The 14,531-nt window shown below is 26.5% G+C and overlaps 1 protein-coding gene across 1 annotated transcript in view; it reads left to right on the forward strand.

The window, feature by feature from the left end:
• The first annotated feature begins 5,019 nt into the window (after window positions 1–5,019).
• Window positions 5,020–14,531, forward strand: part of LOC107447306 (uncharacterized) — a 102,728-nt gene continuing 93,216 nt past the window's right edge. Inside the window, exon 1 of the mRNA XM_071180598.1 lies at window positions 5,020–5,280. The gene's annotated coding sequence lies outside the window, so the exon portion shown is untranslated. The remainder of the gene's footprint in view (window positions 5,281–14,531) is intronic.

Here is a 14,531-nt window from a genome sequence, read left to right on the forward strand (position 1 = left end):
AATATAATTTAACAAAATTAATTTGAAAGATACTTCTTTGCATTAAAATTTATTTAATTTTCTAAGTAAAATATATTTCTGTAGTTGTTTTTATGAAGGAATTTATTCATAAACCACCTTTTCTAAATTCCCGAATGTATTAATTCAATTTTTTGCAAAATTTTTTATTTAGTATCTAAACAAACGCAGCAATAAAAAAAGATTTCAACTACAGCAGAATAAATAATTCAGTAGGGATGATTTGTTTTACAAACACCACAAGAAATATTTTTCATATAATAATAAAAAAGGAATTAAAAAAGCTTATTGATGGAAAACACAATTCACTTTTGAGCATAATAACATTTAAAAAAAATTTATTTGTATTCCTTGAATTATTTTTCTAATCCATATTAGAACAAAATTTCTCATTATGAATCATAAAAGTAACAAAATATTATAAACATAAAGCAGATGCAAATTCATTATCGAAGCTTATTGAAATAAAAAGTTTTTTTTTTCATTTTTATGAATAAATAACATTTTTTAAAAAATGAGCAAATAATGAAGAAAGGAAACTAGAAAAGTCTCTTATTTTATATACAAAACAAATTAGAATTTAATAATTTCAGAAATTTTTAATCTATTATTTTTATACTGTTGAAATTTTACCTTATTTGTATAAAACCGCCTGATTTTTCTTTATTTAAAACACTATTTAATATCAGTATCTTTTGTTTACTCTGTATACAAAATGAAACAAATGAAATTCAAATTTAAAATTATATAATTTTTTTCGAATAAATAAGCTATCTAATAACTTTGCAGTTCAATAGAAAATGTTTTTTGTGCTAAATAAGCACTTTTAGAACTATTTAAAGCAAAACGTATTTTTGACATGTTAAAACATTCATCAAATTTTAGTTTAGTTAGTTTTACCATATTTAATCATTTTAATTTCCTAATTTTCTAAATAAAATAAAATAGAGTCACTAAATCCTTAATGTATAATATAGAACCAATCATAAGCAGCAAGTTGATACATTGTCATAATCAAAACAAAGAAATTTCGCTATCTTTGTTTTTATAAAAAAAATGAATATAAAAATGGCATAAAAGAAATTTTCTGGAGTGAGTAATGCTTCAAATAGGAGAGAACTGGAAAATGTCCAAATGAAATAAAGAAAAGTGTAATAAAAGCGAAAAAAAAATCCAAAGTAAATAAAAATGTTCAGGTGTTGAAACAACTGCACTCTTGTAAGATAGGCGAAAGAAAAAATTGCACCGGATGTGCTTCTTTCTGATTATATTGGAACACGAGTTTCAGATATAAAAAACAAAACTATCATGTATTTGGATCAAAACAAAAGTATCATACTCGTCCAGTTTCAGAGGATATATAAATTGTTTTGTTTCGTGAGTTTCTAAAAATAGAGAGAAGAAACCAAGTTTAAAACTGTTGTCCACCGCTGTTCGAAAACATATAAATTTTAGAATTGCATTACAAATTTGAAAAAAAAAATTAGAGTGTGTTTAATTTTTAAAGAAATACTTCAAAATTTTTATTTTCGCCTCTAAATATGTACATCATATTTTTGACTGTGAGATCAATATTGTCAATTCTTTAGGAAAAAAAACCTGGTAAAATTATTGTTCTATGTGGTAATGACATTACTGGTAAAAAAAAAATGTGGTAATTGAAACCAAATTTAAACCATTCGTATGGGAAATTTTCCATTCATATGGTAACGGTTTTCCGAAAATTCTGGCTGTCAGAATTATGGTTCATATTACAGCACATATAGTAAAAATACAAATCTGAATAGTAAATTTAACTGAATAAATGGTTTTAAGTCTAGCTTTGTGGTATGAAAAAAAAATTATTAAATTTTATCAGGTTTACCAAGTCTTATCACATTTAAAACTTATTTTATTGTTAATTTCAACAAATTCTTCGGTAAAAATTACGGAGCTTTTTGGTGCTCCCATGGAGCCAGTGTTAATTTCATATCTTTAGGAGGCAAAATTTGGATGTTGGATTAAGATTTTCAATAAATGTGAACTTTTTGAACTTGCAGACAAATGGAAATTAAAGTATAACATGTAATATATTTGCTCAATACCTGTTCTTCCTAAGGGGTAGAAAAAAGTAAGCAATTAGTATATCAGTATTTAACAATACTACGAAATCCAGCACAATTAATAAAGCTTAAATAATTCCGTTTTTTAAATTTTTTATCGTATTTTGTCTTTACCGCTCTCTTCAGGATATTAGATTAAGAGAAACCTGTTTTTAGATTTTCCTCACATCAAAATACTCAGCACAATTAATGAAGCTAAATGATAATTTTTTTAAATTTATTACTTTATTTCGTTTTTTCCGCTAGCTTCAAGTTATTAGATTAAGGAAAACATGTTTTCAGAATTTCATCCCATCAAAATACTTAGCACAATCAATGAAGCTAAAATTATTCCTTTTTTTAAATTTATTACCGTATTTTGTCTTTTCCACTAGCGTGTTATTAAATTAAGAAAAACATGTTTTTAAAATTTCATCTCATCAAACTACTAACGAGTGGAGGGTGGGGTCAATTGTAAAATTTTTTACTTAACTATTTTTAACTAACAAAAAATCCAATATATTATTAGTATTAATTGACAGACGAGTAAAGTGGACTATCCTCTACTAGAAAAAAAAATAAATACCTTATTTTAAATGTTATTATATTAGTTATTAACAATTTTTGACAGTCGTGCACTTGTTACAATTGTCCCCACTTACGGGGTCAATTGTAACAGTTCATAAATTCAACTAAAACATAGCTAATTTTACATATTATCATAGTTGTGATATATTTTTTTACTGATCAAAATAGTAGTGATATTTTAGGAATAAAAATAATAATGAGCAGAGACTTAAAGGGTTAAACGTTTAACTTTAAGGGGTTAAAAATTTTAATTTATGCTGTGAAAGGTGACAAATGAAATAATGCACATGCAACATAATATAAATGATATAGGAAACTACTGGCGGTTCTTAAAGAGTTCGGTTTGTAAACATAAGATTATTTATTTTCAGCTGTTACAATCGTCCCTTTACTTATTGTTACAATCGTCCCCAAGACTCCATTTCAGCTTCATTTGTTAAAAACAATGCTAGTTATTTAACAAAACTAATATTTTTTCTTGGAAATGTTAATTAATGTGTCCACTTACATATTCGGTAAAATAATTTTTATTTGTTTAAACAAAATTACTTTGTTACAATATAATATTCTAATACCAAAAAAAGTACTTACTTAGCGTGAAAATATATTTTGTGATGTAACTCTCTCAAAAGTACATAAAAAAGGCCAACTCATGATTGTCAAAATTAACCATATTCACGCTCTTTTCTCCTTTACTTATTCTCTTAGAGGGAACTTGAAATACCATCCTTCACAGTATCTTTATTAAAACATCGACGTATTAATGCAGTATTGTTATATAATACATTGTACCAATATTTTTATAATTGGTACCTATCTAAAACACCACCAACTACCTCATTGGCGTCAATAATAATATGGCGATATTTTACATTTCTCCTTTTTACATTTTTCTCTCCATTAGTTCTGTTCCTCTATTGATTTTGCTTATATTACTTAGAGTATATGGCTTATTCTTTTAATTCCAGTTAGTACTTATTATCAAAATTTCTTTTAATATTCTAATTTCAAAGACTAATTATTACCAAAATTAACTAAGCCTCGATAGTGTCAACATTTATAAGGCAATTTTTAACATTTTTCCTTAATGATTTGTTACCGTTTTCCTATTTATTTTGCATATTTTTATTTGCATAGCATATTTTGTGTATAAATTTGGTACTTATCAGCAAAATTAATCATGCCTCACTGGAATCAATAATAATATTGCGATTTTTCATGGTTCATAAAAAAGAATATGTTCTTTTTCCTTATTAGTTTTGTTTTCTGGAACACAGCTATTTTACAAATTAAATTATGAAGTAGTAATAAATTTTATCAAGCATCATTGACATCAATATGAGTAAGGCGATTTTAAAAGCTACTCCTTCATGGATGGATTAATAATCTTTCTCCATTAATTTTGTTTTTTAATACATAACTTTTTTTAATTTAGATTACTGTTGATTGCAAATGATTTAGTTTTGTAGATTTTATATTTTAAGAGCTTGAGTATAAACAAGATATGCACGTGGTTCCAGGTAACTAAAGTTATTTAAATTTTCAATTTGTGATAGAAATGCCGATTCAAAATATACCCCCCCCCCCCCNCCCCCCCCCGAAAAAAAAACGTAATTCAAAATCAGATGACAAATCATCAGTCTCAATTTTCAATTAACTGAACACATAACACTTAGTTATTATACGATGTTTTCTGTACTAATGATTTTTAAATGTCCAATAAATCAAAAAATATCAAGAAAACACAAATAAAATTTTCCTCAAAATATTTAACAATATCGTATACTTCTTTTTACTACTGAGGGACTCTACATTTATTTATTAAGAATAATAATTTTTAAATCGTTTTCAAGCGTTAAAACCGAAAACGATCACTAATTTCTCTTGTAGCGGGCGATGTCTCTGATGAGTTAATGATTCTTAATCTCGTGTAGTATTCAGCGAAAAATAAACACAACTCTTATTACAATTAATCGGAGCTTTATCTGCTTTACTTAACGAATGCGTGTTTCGGTAATACTTTATTTCATTTTTAACGCGCACTCAATAAACTCTGAAAACTGTTTTCAAACGGAGAATTTATTTTGAAATTAACCAATAACTCAATAGTTTTGAAGTCGTTTTCAAATAAAGAAGAATGTATGCTAAATTAAAGTGTTTATTGTTCAGTCCTTTTCAAAATCCATCACAAAAGAGCTCCTTCTTCGAAAATGACTTCCATCGATTTGGTGCTTGTAGATATTGATTTGCGGTAAACCAAATCTGTTTGAGAGTGGTAGTGTCTTCCGATGCGTTCTCATAATAGCAGGTGTTCTTGAAGGTGATATCACCACCGAAAAATAAAAATCTTAGAAAGATTAGAACAAGGTTCCGGTGATGACAGGTGTCGGTGGGGCCGCAGTGTACGGGTAGGTTATACAACTCGAAATGGCCACCAGGTAGCGCTCTCAGAAAATTTCCACCTTTCTCTTCGGTCAAATTGGTATCCGGCAGTCCGGCAGAATTGCTCCCCGAATAAACGAGGAGCGCATTCATGTCCCCGGATAGCGGGTTCTGTTGACACTGTTGCCCTGGCGGGTCCCGACGACCTAAGGTCAGTCCTATTATTTTATTACCCCTTCAAAATATTGTTTCAGTGCTGTTATGAACTTAAATTGGTGCTCTGTGTTGTTCAAATATAATTGCCTCGTATGATTCGCATCCGGGTCTTTTTTTGAAGAACTGAAGTGAAAGTTTATGATTTTTGTTTTCAAGGTTTCTCGAAGGATATATTATAAATATTACATGCAAAATCAAATCTTTTGGATAAAACGAGGAATATAATTTTTTTTTTGATTATTTTAATCAAATTTGAGTGTTATATAAGTCCCGTTTAGCATGAAAATTAATTTGTATTAATTTTTAAATAATGGAATTTGTTTCATAGTTTTAGTTTTCGGAATGTAAACTGTTTTTTTTTTTCTCTTTTATTTGATAATTGATTCATTCGCTATAAAGTGGAAGTTTTAGTGTTAATTTAATGCTTATGGTTAAGTATTCAGATAAATAGTTTCGAAAAAATAATTTTTTAGATAAAGATATGAAGGGTAATCTGTGAATATATTTTTTTGCTTAGCTGAAAGTATTAAAAGCCGCATGAAAATTTATCCCGATTTCTATGTTGTTTAAATGCAAATATTCAAATTAACAATAATTGAATGTAAATTAATGTTTAATTTTATTTTTGATTAAAAAAAAGGGGTTACGTTAGAGTTTAGAAGTTTTCTGTAAGAGATAAGATGTATATTCAATTGTTGTGCGGTTAGAGTGAATTTAAATTCTATTGATGAACATAATTTTAATTTTTTCACTTCTATTATAAACTAAATAATCAATAAAAAAGAATTCTAAATAATTTTATAAAGGAGCGATTTCCATAAAAATTAAAATATTCCTAACAAACATTATATTTAAAAAACCTTTTGCTGTTTGTTAAAGTGTTGATTAATTTTCCTTACTTTAAGCTTCGATTTCTTAAAAGTTTTAAATGTATTTACATTTCTATAATTGTATCTGTGTGCTCACAAAATTTTGCTCATTGTAATAAAAAAAAAATTCTAAATTCAACTTTATTTTAAGAAAAAATATAAATTGATCTTTGAGTTTAAAATATCTTTTACTTAGTGAATTTATTGAAATAAATAGCTTTGTTTCAAAACTCATTAGTCCTCTTTCGAATCTTTAAATCATTCTGAAAATTTTGATTCATAGAACTTTCAGAGGTTGTGAAATCGAAAAGAAATACAGTCGCTCGCAATGTTAAAATAGAAGTGTATACTTATTTTTTTCATTAGTTGTCTATTATAAAACATAAGTTACTTCTCCTCATTGTTGGAAATCATCCAGTTACAGATTTCGGGAAAGAAAGAGTGTTCGTAAAGTATATGTGTTCGTTCGTTTGTAAAAAAGATTGAGAGGAAAAGAAAGTTAATTGACTTGATTTTTTTTGTGAAAAAGAAACAGCACTCTCTTCAGCAATTGATAATTTAAAACTTTTTTCAGTGAATTATTACATAAGGCCTGTTGATAGTTCTGAAACATGTGTAAAAGATATTCATTTCAACAATTGGTTAGCGTTTTTATTTTAATTTTGTACCATTTTAGTAATCAAGCACTGCTGTAAAAGATGTTATAAAAATGTCATCATCATCCCTATTATTTTTTCTATTAAATTTAATAGTAATTTATGAGTATTAAAACATGTATTAGAGTAAACTAGAGTAAACTTTTAATACTTCGGAAATTTCTCAATACTAGATTGTACCTTTTGTAGTAAAAAATATTGTTTAAATAATAAATGAACAACTAAATACAGAGACGACTTGACGCATTTTTTTTCTTCAAATTAATATACAAGCATTTACAAATCTGTCAAAAAATATAATTATTACATTAATTCAATATTTATATTATTTATTGTCAATACTTTTTAGGTCTCATTATCGTATGTGATATTATAAATTCAAATTAAGCACCAGGATTATTTATTTCCTACATTTTTCATATATCTTATTTTTCAATACTTTTAACGGTATTATTCATGCTTTGAATTGAATATTTTAGAACTGTAACTGTGAAAATATTTTTTTTTTCGTAAAGATACATAACTTTTATGAGAAAACAAATAAATCTCAGTGCTTTTAGGCTTATCTATAAATCCAAAATATCCATATTTCATGTTTTTTTTAAAAATTAATTATGAAATTTCCTGATTATTGAATGCATAAGTGTTTTAAACTGAATATTAATGCGTTCAAAATTTCATCTAAATATGGAACAGAAACAAGCGAAAGATTGCGTTAATTGACTAGCGCTGTAAGGGGCAAACATATGGTGTACATATCAAAATGACATAAACAATGTATCTGTTGTCATGTAGATTAAAAAAAAATTAAAATATTGAATATGTTAAAACCCTTGTTAAGTTTAGTACTTGCAAAACATCTAATAATGTAGAAGTTGTATTTCAGATTCATACCACTTTTATCGTCGCTACACTGAAAGAAAATATGGTCGAAACTACAGGAATAGGGTTAAATTTACCATGTTTCTGGCTCTTTGAGACCAATAAAAAACTCGGTAAATTTTATTAAAGCCCTTTAGTAATGATTTTGGCAAAATTAGCAACAAAATATGGTTTTATAATATGTGATCAATTTCGATAAATGTGGTGAAATTTGGTAATTCTAACATGATACCTTAGAGCAATAAGCAATTGATTTATTGTTTATTTAATAAAATTTACTTTTCAGTTTTATATGCTAAAATTCCGGCTTTATTTGCTATATATGTCTGGTAGAATATGTGATAATAAAAACTATAATTTTGAAAAGTAGAATTTCCGGTAAATCGCTACCATATAAACAAAAAACTTTTCTAATGAATTGTTTAAATACAGCATATTTTTATTTTTATTACCAGAAATATCTTGTTTTATTAGACATGTCATTACCTTACAGTACGGCAATTTTACCCGATTTTTTTTTTCGTGTACCAATGATCGATTTGCCACACGCAGCATGAGTAGGCATTGAGGTTTACAAATAGCAATGTTAGTTGTATTGCACATTTTTTTCATATTATTATCAAATCTGAAATTTGATCTGATTTTTTTCAGATTATTATTAAATTTGAAATTAAAGTTAAATAAAACCTTCAATACTATGAATTATATTTTACTTATCAAGAAAAGTACAAATTGTTATTCAGCAATGTCTCCATAAAAAAGTTATATCGATGTTTTTTACATCAAAATGGAGCCTTTTGTAAAAAGAACTTCACGTTTTAAAAAAAGGAAGCAAAGGAAGAAAATCAGAACTAAATCTTGAGGTTGATTTTTATCAACGTGTCTAGTTTATTAATCTAAATGGTGCTAAATATTTATCAGTAAACTAATTATTATTATTATTTTTTTAATTTTACACTTTTAACATGATAGATCTGCTTTAAATAAAATTGAGTTAAAAATAACTTTTTATTAGTTTAACAACACAATTTCCACTATATTCAGAATAGTTCAGCAGTACATAACGCAAATATTTTGCTTAATATTTGGCATGCGTTAAAAAGTATTCTGCTAACACATATTTTTATATAATTTTATAACCGTCGATGAAAAGTCGACCCAATTTTGGACTATACGACTGCCAATTTCCAACTCCGTAGCCTTGTAGTTTGAGCCTAATCCAGAAGACAAGGGAACTCCTGAATCAAGTATTGAGAAAAGTTTGATGAAAGTAACCCGCATTTGCGTTACGTGGGGAGGAAATACCACGAAAGCCACTCACGATTAACCTGATGGTAATGGACTCTAACTCATGATCCGTCTACCACTGAGGATATTTTACGGTAGCACTGTGGTCGATGTGAGCCGGATGAGGAATTCGTATCTACCAACCATCGCTGGTATTCGAACCCGGTTTACCTCATTGGGAGGCGAACGCTTTTACCCCTGAGTCTCCACGACTATTACGTATACTGTACGATTAAAAGTACTGGAAACCTGAGTGCAACATTTGTGATTAGAGAAAAATATGGTTAAAACTACCAAAATGTGGTAANGTATTCGAATCCAGTTTACCCCTGAGTCTCCACGACTATTACGTATACTGTACGATTAAAAGTACTGGAAACCTGAGTGCAGCATTTGTGATTAGAGAAAAATATGGTTAAAACTACCAAAATGTGGTAAAATTGAAGCGATTTTGGTAATTAGTTTGGTAGAATTAACAATGCAATGGTTTCAGAATATGTGATAAAATTTGGTATTTTTGTCATGATACCTTAGAGCATGGCATTAAAACTGTTTATTCGGTTGAATTTACTTTTCAATTTTGCATTTTTTACTAAATGTGTGGTAATCAGAGATATTTTGGAGAAAGATAATTTCAGAATTCAATATAAAAGAAAAATTACTTAATGAAGGGTTCAAAATTCATTTATTTTAGATTTCATTAACCAGAACTATGATTCTTCTTACCAGAAATGCTATTACCATCCAATACGACAATTTTATGGGTATATAATTATTTTAAATTATTTTTTGATTATTCTTAGAAAAACAAAGAATGCAGAAAGCTTTCTTCAATTTGAAATAAAATTTGCATCAAAAGATTAGACAAAATTAAGATCTGCCTTTATCATAAATACTAAATAAATATCTATATTGCCTAATTTATTTGTCATTTTTGAATAAAAATTAATGTTAATGAATAAAATAAGTATTTCAATATTTTTCTTGCATAAAAGGCAAATAAAAATATTTTTATACACAAGTATTTAATTTTGCTGCATTTTGTTAGCTTCTATAATAAATGAGCATAAATAAGGAAAAAATGAAACACTTTGTGAAATACGACTACAGACAACATTTAAGACTCTTTTCCTTGAAAAGAATAAAGTAGTTACCTGTATATAAGTATTCTAGTTCTCTTAATTATACACTTAAATTTGCATTATTAAACTTTGAAATAGGATTTAGTACAATTCTTAAACCATCCATACGAAAATAAAGTCTTAACTATTTATAAAGCTTTAATAAATTTAATTAAGCAATTAAGATGATGTCACTAAATAATTCTATTTCCGATTTATTTAAAAGTTTAATCTCATTCTTAGATTTATATTGTATTAAATTAAAGAGCTGAATAGTTTTAGAATTTCTTTTAATTAAATAAATTGCTTTGTTATTATAAGGAAAAAAGTTGTAGTAATGTAATATTATCGCATTACTTTTAATTTGTTTCAATTTTTTATTAAATCGGATTGATTAACCATACTCATTTTAATAATTGGTTTTCGTTTAAAATTAAATTTAGTGACAAATAATAGAAATTTAGGTAAATTTTTAAATTAACTCTGTTGTACTTTTTTAAGTTTCCAGTATTTTGATGTGTATTATAGGTAAAAAAAATGGTGTTTTTATTTTTTATAGCATGAAACAAATATAATTTCTCTTAACATCTTTAAAAATCTGCAAATTATGATTTAAATTAAAACAAATGTATTTTATATAAATTTTTTATGAATTTATTTTAGTTGTTAGGTATTGAGTTGAGGTGTCACAATATTGTATCTTAATATTCTCATTTTTTAAACCAATTGAATCGATATCATGTTTCAAATGTTATTATTACCGATAATACCATATTTAAATAAATATTTTCTTAATCACAAAAATTAAACTGTTTTAGAACAAATATTTTACTCTGTATACCGTATTTAAGAGGTTTTTAAATCCCTTGCAGCACTATTGTATTTATTGTATCCGGAAAATTTATTGACATCGATTATGAAATTTACATATTTTGATAGTTTCTTCGTTTTTGTGGGACATTTTAAAAGCAATTTATTTATTCTGTAACTAAAAGTTATTTTCAGAAATATGAAGTAATTTAATTCGTAAGCAGGGCATTTAAACTTCTATCACAAAACAGGAAGTAACTATCTGTAACTTAAAATAATGTGGAGTTATTTTTAATACAACATACTCATTATTAATCAAAAAGCTACAATTTTAAAAATTTATAAACGAATACGTTTTTTAAACCTTAGGTTCCAGACAAGAAAAAATTATATTATTGTTTTTTTGTATGCATTTAAAATTTAGTGCAGTTTAATCAGTAAAATTTTTAAAAAAATACTTCATTAGTACTCCGTATCTTCATTAGTATATCGTATAAATTACAGTACAATATACAAAATATCAGAAATTAATTTTGACACGAGAAAAATTTTTCCGAAAATTTTAGTGAACCTCATTTAATTGCTTCCGATCAATTGAGAAGCATTTATTTTATTTTGAAAAGTACAAAACTGAATCTCATTAATGCCGATTCAATTTCAGAGGTTTTCGAAATATTCAGAAACATTTTTGAAAACTACATACACCGTTGCCGCCTCATATATTTAGAAATATTTTGAGATTTTGTTGAAGTGTATATAGGGAGAAATAATTCAGTAGTAATACATGGAAAAATATGTGCAAATTGACATTTATAAATTAAATATGGAAAACCAATATATTTTTTTGTAATGTGTAAGTGTTCCGAATGTATAATGGGATCTATGCAAGTGACGTAGCGAAGGATATATCGATTCTGATTGGTTGTTAAAACTGTTTGGTTGTGGCATTTATTCACGTTAGTAACTGTTCTTTCTATTATATTTCAAATAAGCCAAGCTCGTCTTAAGGGACACGTTTTTAAATTCTTTCACTATGATTCTTTCTCAAAAATTTCTATTCTTTCCCTATGTATTTGCAGAGAGGCTTAGCGCAAAGACAGGTACGAATCTACGTGAAAATTAATTATGCATCGAAGTTGCCAGGTGCACGAAACAAAAATACATCACGGCTAAAATAAAGTACATAAACCTATAATAAATTTTAAGTTAAGTGAAAATCGGTGGCTAGAAAGAATTATATTTCAACTAAATCGAAGCGCTATACGGCTCTATATCAAATTAACTTATAGTTAATTAACATTCTCACTTATGTAGAGTAACTTAGCTCAACTTAAATACGCCATTTGGCTGATAAAGATTAGCTGGCACTAACGTGATTGGTAACATGTGTGGGTATAGGAGGTCTTCTTTTTCTTGAAGTTCAAGAACCCATTTCTTGCTCTTCTTCGAATTTTAAGCGAAATTTTCTCGTAAAGAAATTTTTATGTCAATAATTCCCATTTCTTCACCTTTTACAATAACATTTAATTTAGTTCCCTTAATTACTGCTTATTTTGTAAAATAATGACAATGTTTCATAATTTGCTGGATTTAACATGCACCCAGAATGTTAAAAAAATTAAAATAACTTTCTTTATTAAGGAAAAAACATCTTCGTAGTCATGATATTCTTTGAACAAGTAGTTTTTTTTTCGTAAAAGAAGTTAAAAAATTAATTCAAATACATGATTATTTTTATTTCAAATAATTCCAAAAACAAAAGCTTCTAAATAATATGATTGGTTATTAGGCTAAGCATCGATAAAGAAATCTATAACTTCAAGTTTTTCTTTTCAACTTAAAGACATATTCTTCTTCTTCTTTTTTCTTTTTTTGTAGTTAAGGGAAATAAATGTCAAGTGTATGATTGCTAATGCCATATATATCGAAAATGTGAAAAATTGTAAGAGTAAATAGTATTAATAATTTGAGACTATTTCCATTTTGCTTAATTAAAATATTGATTGAATCTATTTTTTTATCAGGAAAAAATGCCTTAAAGTTCTTGGTGAAAATGAATTAAATACTAGAAGTTTACAATAGTGAGGGGAATTAAGTAATTCTTTGATACTTTTTTTTTAAATCTCTAACGCATTAAAAAAAGGTAAAGTTGTATAGTATTATAAATAAAGTATTATAAATTTAATATGATTTGCTTTCTAATTTCATTAACATTTTCTTACTGAATTTCAATAAAAATGTTGAAATTTATTTCTGTAATTTTATTGAGATAAAGCATTTTTTCTTCTGTCTGGTACATATGAAAAAGCAAATTATGATAATAAAATTTTTTTCTTTAATAAATGCTCGTTCTTAGAAATAAAAAATTATCAAAATAGTAAGTACGTGCAACTATTTTGGTCACTCCTATGGACCAAGTGTTCCAAATGGTTTCTTTAATTTCGCTCTATATTTTAAATTCACAAGGAAAAAAAATTCACAAATGATCACTGAAAAGTGATTTTTGAATCACTGAAAGATCATAACACTAGTGAGTTGTGATAAATATAGACACAAAATATTACTTTATGCTTTAAAATATAACATTTAAAATTATAGTATAAAGTTTAAAATCTTATATACTGTATTAACATTAATATATGTAGCATGGAGATGATAATTTCATAAATGTTGTTTGTTATTTCAAACTACAAAAAAATATCTTTTCATTTAACTATTATTTTAATAATATTTGAACCGTAAGTGTATTTTATTCATATTATTTATACTCTTTACTCTTCTCAAAGTCTATCGTACACGAAATTCATGTAAAAAACTTAACTAAAAAATACTTTTTAGTCTCTATTATGAGCAACAAAATAAACACTACCTATTTTTTCTTAAACAAATAATCAAAAGAATTAAGAATACATTAATTCTATTTAAGTTAATTGATTTCTTACTGTTATATTCTTTACAATTTATTGTCCTCAAACCCGTGCCATCCATTATTGATCCTATTTCAATGTCACGAGAAAATTCTACGGGCCTTCCATCAATCTTTCTTCTACAAGAGACACTCAAAAAAAAAAAAAATTAGTTCCGAAAAGATAGATCAAATGTCTGCCACCATTTTTACCTTACCTATAAATTTATTCAACGCCAGTTGTTACTGTGGAGCATAGAAATAAATGAAAGCAATTTTGCCTTTTGTTACAAATTGCACCTGGCAATCGCTCGAATAATCGTCTGCTTATTTTATGATTAGTCTTCTGCCTGCCGCTGATATCGATGAATGATGTTACGAAAGCGATTTTTTTTCTTAGATTTTTAATAGTATATAAGAATTGCACGACGCAAACGATTATGAAAATAATATATTAAATAATATATATGAAGCAAATAGTGCAAGTTTTATTTTTGAAACGTAGTCATTCAAATTTTTTTTGTTTGTGTTTTGTTTTGTAAAGAACAAAAATACACAATTGTGTGTCGTCATAGAACAGTTATAGTGACATATATTATATGGAATAATGTGGTAAGTTCTTCAGTTGTAAAAAGATTAGAATATCTTTATTAATTTCCTAATTGATGTTCTAAATTCTAATGGCATGATAAATTTTAAAATATGCATAAATCTTT

This window comes from Parasteatoda tepidariorum, chromosome 5 (genome assembly GCF_043381705.1).
Source record: "Parasteatoda tepidariorum isolate YZ-2023 chromosome 5, CAS_Ptep_4.0, whole genome shotgun sequence".
Classification (NCBI taxonomy): Eukaryota; Metazoa; Arthropoda; class Arachnida; order Araneae; family Theridiidae; genus Parasteatoda; species Parasteatoda tepidariorum.